This window comes from Pseudorca crassidens, chromosome 7, assembly GCF_039906515.1.
Source record: "Pseudorca crassidens isolate mPseCra1 chromosome 7, mPseCra1.hap1, whole genome shotgun sequence".
Taxonomy (NCBI): Eukaryota; Metazoa; Chordata; class Mammalia; order Artiodactyla; family Delphinidae; genus Pseudorca; species Pseudorca crassidens.
The window spans coordinates 76,875,779-76,884,065 of record NC_090302.1 but is presented as its reverse complement, the minus strand read 5'-3'; the positions used below and the strand labels follow the sequence as shown (position 1 = coordinate 76,884,065).

General features: G+C 43.3%; 1 long non-coding RNA gene across 1 annotated transcript in view; it reads left to right on the top strand.

Moving 5' to 3' along the window:
• The first annotated feature begins 274 nt into the window (after positions 1 to 274).
• Positions 275 to 8,287, top strand: part of LOC137227087 (uncharacterized) — an 891,048-nt gene continuing 883,035 nt past the window's right edge. Inside the window, exon 1 of the long non-coding RNA XR_010944687.1 lies at positions 275 to 911. This is a non-coding gene — a long non-coding RNA (uncharacterized lncRNA). The remainder of the gene's footprint in view (positions 912 to 8,287) is intronic.

The window sequence follows — 8,287 nt, the reverse complement described above, 5'->3', positions numbered from 1 at the left end:
GGGAGGTGGCCGAACGGACTTGAGAGCTTGCTGGGAGAAACTGCCTGCCTGTAGCCCTCCGTTAACTAGGGAGGAGTGATTGATGCCTCCCTTCATTTGCATCCTTGGAACACCTGCCCCTCCTTGCTTCTCTCTACTTCTCGCTTGCCAGTGGCCGCGGGCGCGGGGCTGGGCGTGCGTCTGTGGCTGGGCGCGCGCGCGCGCACGCGGGTCTCTGTGTGCGTGCGTGTAGCCCGCACGCCGAGCTCGGCCGACGGGACCCAGCCGCCCGCCGCCTACCCGGCGTCCCACCTCCTCGCAGCCACCTACTCGCAGCGTCCTCACCCAGCACTCGCAGCCTGCCGCCCGCCCAGCCCAGCCCAGCCCAGCACGGCTACCGCTGCCTCCCCTCAAAGTTTCCTTAGAGCCGGGCTACCCGGAGAGATGGGTTTCTGAAGATGTGCTCTTCTTACAGCACCCTCCGCCGAGTCCCTACCTAATCCGAGCAGAGACTAGATTTTCCAAGTTAAGGGCAGAAAAGGTGGCGGCGGGGCTTTATTATCAAGAGAAAGAGAGAGGAGCGGCCACAACTGTGAATATCCGCTTCTTTCCTGCCAGATGCCGGGGAACTGACTGACGGGCCTGTGGGGTTAAAAAAGAAAATTAAATAGAAAGCCAAGTTGACCGAGGAGGGGCTGGGAGGCTTCCGGATGCCGGGAAGGTTCTCCGGTTCTCCGTCCCCACAGGCGTGAAGATTTGGAGGCACCTCCAGTGCGAGGGCTTTTAAACCGCCAACCCTCTCCTGATCCCTCAGGAAGGAAAAGCTGGCCCAGCTGAGGCGGGGGAGTCAAGGAAAAGGCTCTGGACTTGTGTGCGTCGCGTCCTTGGCTTTGGATTTTAAGAACACGAGAGAGAATTAACCGCGTCGCAAGGTAAGGGGCTGGAAACCCGCCTGAATTGCCAGGAAGAAGAATAACTTAAAGTAGATGCCGGGGCTGGGGTGGGGAGGGTCGAGGCAAGCTGGTATGATCTCTGCCGGCGTCGCCACACGATTGCACAACCCGCGCGAATGGCTCGGGGTGGGCAGGTCTGGGGGTCGCCGGTACCCCCGGTGCGCAGGTGGGAGGCAGCCAGGCGAAGGGAGGGTCCTGACTTTTACACTCTGTGGAACCCTTTGGAAATAGGTATCGCGCCGGCTCGTCTGTCCAGGCTGATTTACAGCGTGGATGTGTGTACGTGCGTGTGTGTGTGTGTGTGTGTTTCTGGCGAGTTGTTTTTCCCCCATTGGCACCGCGGACCCACCCCGTCGTTGCCACAGCGCGCTGTGGGCACCGGCGAACGCCGCTAGGACGCGGTGGCAGGTGAGCCTGGCGCAGGTGGGCAGGTGTGTGCGGCGGCGGCGGCCTCCGGCCGGCTGACAGGGGAGCCCGCGAAGCTCCAGCCGCCGCCTGGCTGGCTCCCCGCAGCCGGCGTCGGAGCCCGGGCCCCGCGGGGCTGCTGCGGTTCCCTTCGCCTCCGCTAGAGGCTCCCAGCGGGCGCCGAGGTGCGGGTGGGTGTGGGGGCGCCGGGAGGCGGCGGGGCGAGCGCGGGGAGCGAGCGTGCCCGCGGGGTGGCGGAGTGGGCGCGGCAGGGGGAGGCGAGCCGGCCGGGGCGGGAGACCGGAGCCTGAGTCCCGGCGCGCCTCCTGGCTGCGCGCAGAGCTGCGGGGACGTGGGTCCGAATCCGGGCTGAGCTCCGGAAAGCTGTGCTCCTAGCCGGAGCCACTTCGGGGAGGCGATCCTGGCCCGCGCCCTGAGGGCAGTCCCGGGAGGTCAGTCCTCGTTCTCTACTCTCCTTTCACCCCGGGTTCTCTTTGAATTCTCAGCCAGATACCTAGGATGGGAGGGAGTGGAGGGTGCGGGTATGTGCCGTTTATATCTAAAGGTGCCTTTCAGCCTTCCTCCGTAGCTCCGTGGGAGGTATATTCGAACTGTTTCCTAATTTTGCCCGCCTCCCCTAAATATCTGACTGCTTAAAGGGAAGTTTTCTGCAGAGACTGCCGGGTGGCTGGTCTCTGGCCCGGGCTGCTCCGAGGTGAGCAAGGGGACCCGCCGTGCTCTCCTGAGCCGCAGTGGACTGGAGTGCGCGCCTCGAGGGGTGGGGTGTGGTGGAGAAAGGAGTACCACACCCTCTTCTTTTCCTCCCCTTTCCTTTTCACCTGATGGTGAAGTCTCACCATCTAGCATTTTACCGATTTCCTTCCGCAAGAGATTGGCTGTGAGAACAGAGCAAAGCTGCTGATAGACTTGGAGAGAGCGAGAGAGAAGGTTGAGGAGGAAGTCAGGGCCAGAACATCAGGAGAGGAAGGAGGGTAAAGTTAAGCTTGTGTGTATGAGGTGAGTTGGGGGTCGGGGGTGCTGGGAAATGGCCTCGAAGTTCAGATTATTCGATGGAATCTGATTAGTTTCACATTTCACACTGTCTTTGACAAAATCCTTGATCAAGCCATTAACAAAAATCATTTCTACTAGCTACTGCCTTGAGCACGGTGAGCGCTGAGTATGTTTGATGATTGTGTCTTAGATAAAAAAAATGTGGGTATTGTGTATGCTTGGCATGATGACACCATGTCTGTCAGGTAGCTGGCAATATATGTATTTTTCAGTGTGCTGTTTTGTGTTCGTGCATACCATATGTGGTCATTTTACACTCAGCTGTGCAATTTCAGAGTCCTCGAAAGGTGGTTCTTAACAAACCCGACCTGTGATGTTAAACCTCTTGAAGAATAATCCTGAAGGAAGACAAAAAATATGATGGAGCATGGAATATTCTAGGAATACTAAATAAAAGCAGAGAACCAGCATTTATGAAATACTGGGCCACTTACTGAAAGAGTGCACAATACTTTTCAAAAATGAGAAGCAGTGGTTAACATTTCAAAGAAGAATGTTCTTTAGCATACTATCATTATCATCCAGTAGTGCGCATTACCTCCAATACAGTTAGAGTGTGAGGCAGGACGGATGAAGCACTTCCTGCTGAAAATGCTTTGTGAGATACTGTCAGGTATTTTATCTTAAGAATTGAAATGAAATGGGTTGCCTATTGATGATAACTGAAGAAGTTTGGTTGCCATCTGTGTAGGGCATCTATTCTTTTTCATTAAGGTAAATATGTAAGTTAATATTATATAAGTGTAATTTAGTGAAAGTGGAACAGGCCAATTTACTCATGTTTTTCATTCCAGAATAACACATAACATGATCTCAAGGAGGATTTATATAAGGTTTGTCATTCACATATTACATGGGTAGAGCTCTGTGTAGAAGGCAAGAATAAATATCTTGCTGAAATCTCAAAAAAGGATGGTTTATGTGCTTAAGATATACTGTATTAGAAATTTTATTATGTGACAAAATAATAGTTACTCATCTAAATATAGTTATCTGCATGTTCAGACACAAATTATTCATTTGTTGAATTGATTTAACGAAGGCAAATACATAATAAGGGCTCAATTTTCTTTCTGAAAGAAACCTCTGAAACCAGAGGAAGAATCTGTGTATGTGATATAAAAAAGATAATGTATTTCTTGACAATTAATTGAATCAACCTAGTGAGACTGGTTTGTAACCTCAAGTTCAGTTTTAGAACTCCATCTCTAAAGATTTCTGTCTCTCTCATAAATGTGATTTTAAAAGAGACCACACATTGAAATGTTCCCGGAATGCTATGGACCTGGAAACTATTTGAGTCCTTTGAAACTTCACGTCAAGAATCAGAAGTGATAGGATGTTGTCACAAATTAATTGGCTTGATGCTTCAGGTAAAAACTGATTATTATCTGGCTCTGGTTGTCATCATGGTTGATTTCATTTGGTCTCTAGATATTCTGTGAAAGGACTCTAGGTGGAAATGTTTTCCTGTAGTACAAGGGTAGGAGGTCACTATATGCAGAAAGGTTTGTCAATTACTGATTCTCCAATTTGGTTGCATTTTTATAAGGCAGGGTCCTAGATTAAAAAAAAAGTCAGTTTTCTGAATTTTCATGACTATTTCCCTATGTGTCATAGCCCTCAACTTCTGGGTACTACATTTATAATTTTGATGAGGAAATATGTCACCAAGCCCCTTTCCTTTACAGTTTAGGGGCTCTTTTGTTGCTAAGAACTTTAAGAACTATTTAATCACAAAAGATCATATTTGCTGAAAGAAAATCAGTGGAGCTTAAAAATATGTTTGATAAGGAAATGGAAGGATAGGAGAGACAGGTTAAATACCAGACAAAAGGTTTACTCATCTAACTGCATGTATCTCTGATTTCTTCTTTCAGCAACCATTTTTGTTATGTTTAAAAAAAATCCTTTTGCTATTATTCCCTCCCTCCCTCCTCCTTCTTTTCGTCCTCCTCTCCCTCCCTCCCGCCTTGCTTTCATTATTTCATCCTCTCTCTCCTTTGGTTAAAATATTTCATTAAGAAAGAAATCCATACCAATTTACAGTTATTTTGCAGTCATCGGTCCATACTTATTTTTTAAATGGGAAGTACTCTTAAAATATTGATTTCTCCATTTATTTAAATGTTTTTCACCAAAGAAACCCACTAGAATGTGGGGTGATTCTTCAGGGAGTACAAATCATCAGTTGATCATTATCTCTTATGTCTGGTTGCCTGTTGTGTCTGGTTGCCACTCCACTGGCTTCTGTTTCTGGGAAGCATACAAGCTTAGAGAGTAGTCACTGGAGGTAGATAGACTGCCTTGAAATATGGTGCATTTGTGCTCTGAGTGACTTACTTCCATGTAGTTAATACTCTCTCCATGTGCATAACAGCCAGCGTAATCAAGTCTGAAGTATTCACATTAAGCAAATAGTTGAGCCACACGTGTCAGTGTATACCTGTTCAGAAATTAGTAATCCAAACAATAAAGTCCTACTGTATAGCACAGGGAACTATATTCAATACCCTGTGATAAACCATAATGGAAAAGAATATAAAAAATAATGTATGCATATATATGTATGTATAACTGAATCACTTTGTTGTACAGCAGAAATTAACACATTGTAAATCAACTATACTCAAAAACAGGAAAAAAAAAGAAATTAGTTATCCATTTCAGGAAAGCCTTAACTCCATCTAAGTCTTTAGTAAATGTAACTATTTTTATTTGTGTCACTCAACAAATACAGTTGCTAAATGGTTCTTAAATGTCCCCAGAGAGAAAATCTAGTGTCCAAAAATCTCCTAAGGGAAACTAATTCAGTGCCACTGGGAGGCAGCATGAATAAGTAGAAGAAGCTCTGGACTTGGCATCAGAAGACTTGAATTCTACTTCTGTCTCTTATGACTAATGGTATTACTTTTGAAAAGCTGTCTTATTTCTCTAAGGCTCAGTGTTGAATTCAGTAAAATGGGGGAAATTTAATATTTGCCCACTCTATTTTTGTGTTTAAAATTTGACTACACGTAAGTTTAAGCTTTGGAATAAGAAAAACAGAACTTTCAGGTGCCAAGTAAATGTCAGACATTGTAACACTTGATATGGGGGTAAATGAAATAGTATCTTTAAAGAATATCTGTAAAACCTCCATAATGAAGCATGGTGAGAAGATTTTTTTTTCTGGAGGGCAGAAACAAGTGTTATGAAAGTAAAAATTAAATTACTATATACATATGTGAGATGATTTTCTCAAAGTTATCATTAATATGGCACAAAGTGTGTGATGCTTGCTGTGTGACACATAAAAGGATCTGGGTATTTGAGCTGTTTGTAAAGAGTTGTGATGGTAACGAAGAGGAAAAAGGAAAGAAGAGTAAAATATTTTATTTTATTTATTTATTTTGTGGTACGCGGGCCTCTCACTGTTGTGGCCTCTTCCGTTGCGGAGCACAGGGTCCGGACGCACAGGCGTCAGCGGCCATGGCTCCCGGGCCTAGCCGCTCCGCGGTGTGTGGGATCTTCCTGGGCCGGGGCACGATCCGTGTCTCCTGGATCGGCAGGCGGACTCTCAACCACTGCGCCACCAGGGAAGCCCAGTAAAATATATTTGAATAGCAAAGTTTAAATGGAGTCCCTGTTTTTCTGTTTGTTTTTAGCATTCTATATTTCTAAAGTTTTTCTTCTTGTGTATAATTAGTATGACATGAGTAGCGATCGTCTTTGGTTTCATTAGGTCAGTTACCCAATTTCTTGTTTTAAAATAATTAATTAATTTTTATTTTTAGCTGCGTTGGGTCTTTGTTGCTGTGCACGGGCTTTCTCTAGTTGCCGTGAGTGGGGGCTACTCTTTGTTGTGGTGCGCGGGCTTCTCATTGCGGTGACTTCTCTTGTTGCGAAGCACGGGCTCTAGGCACGCGGGCTTCAGTAGTTGTGGCACGTGGGCTCAGTAGTTGTGGCTTACAGGCTTAGTTGCTCTGCGGGATGTGGGATCATCCCAGACCAGGGCTTGAACCCGTGTCCTCTGCATTGGCAGGCGATTTTTAACCACTGTGCCACCAGGGAAGTCCTCAGTTACCCAATTTCTGTGAACACTTTAAAAATATTTAGCTTGTGAAATGTTAATTCAGTGGTTTAATTTGTGAAGCTGGACACAAAACCAAAACAGTATCTTAATTTTTACAATGAAGTTTGCCCAGAAATGCTGGTAGTCCATTTGTCCTATTTTATTTTAGTGATTTAAATGCTAGTTATATTATTTATAAGTTATTTTCATCAGGTGAATTAGTAAGGAAGTAGATTGTAGATATTAAATGACTCATTGATTTGAATGAAAATTTAAAAGCCCCATTGAAATAATTATGTGCCCTTTTGATAAAATATGAGGCCTGCTAGGATTTGAGACCTGAATAAATTTTGTGGCTTTTCTAAATGTATTCACTAGTTAATGTTAAGAAGAGCCCATCTTTCCTGGTCATTAAGGATAAGTCAAATACCATTTCCTTCCTTTGAATTTTAGTGTCATTGTCAATAAAACTGTGAATGTATTTTGCTAATAATATTAGTCTAAATGCACACCTAGGAACCTAGACTTGGAAACAAATTATGTTTTGCAAATATAATAGAACATAATATCAAATTATCTATAAAGAGAGACTTGTTGTCTTTACAAAAGTCATAACCAAATTTTAGTGTAACAGAAGGAAATGCAAAAATCTAAGATTCCCAGCACATTTCAATTTCTAGGTGTAGCACTAGAGAGTTTTTGAAATGGATTCTAAATTGGACTGCATAAGAGGATTTTGTGTCTCATACAATCTCATTCTATTATAATGTAACTGTGGTTAGCTGCAAGATATCTATCTAGTAGCCAGCATGACGGGAAATAATTAGCATAAAAACTGTATTGCTCCTGGTGTACCAGGGGAGCCAACAACAGTGCCTTGTCATAAACGTTGATTTTGAAATGTTGGGCTTCATTTGTTAAAGGGAAAGAGCCTTTTTCTTCTTAAATATTTTTTTACTAGACGTTTCTGTAATAATATATATATGATTTTTATCCTAATATATTAAATAGATTATATATTTTAAGTATATACACATATACTTCATACACTATATTTATACTTTATATATACTATATTTTATTTATACACTATACTATATATGTAATCTATACTATCAATCTATCTGTATCTATAAATAAAGACTGCTAAAAGCAGTCCTTAGTCCATGGGAAGATATGTCCTTGACTGTCACCCATTGGTTACGCATATGATTATGGATTGCAGATGGTTTCTCTTTAAGATTTGCCTTCAATTTCGTTTGTAGATAAATGCCAGAACCCTAGCTTTGGTCTCAATTATTTAAATTCATATGAATTAACACTCAGATATTTACTGATGTAAAAGTGATTTTTGGTATGATAGTCAGGATATGATAATGTATGAGAATAGGTCCTTGTTCTTAATAATCTTGTGATCTTGTTAAAGAGAGAAGGCAAAAGTGGGTGGTAAGCTAACAGAAAAAAGAATAGTCTATCAACTATTTCAGAACTTCTTATTAAATATCTATTGTTCACAAGACTATACAAAATAGCAATGCTAGAGTTGTGTCACCAGGCACTTCAGAATAGTGAGAAGTGAGAGAGGCATAGGAAGAATTCATAAGAATAGAGTGAAGTGAGAGCTGAATGGGAAGAATTCATAAAAGGGGAGTAAATTGGTCTGAGTGGAATATAAATGAACGATAAAAATATAACTTCACTAATAATCGAAGCAATGCAAATTAATTCAACAGTGAGATAGTCTAACTGATGAGTAGGGACACAGATGAAGCACTGATAGACTCCATTTTTTGATAATGGAGTGGGAAAATAAAGACTCATG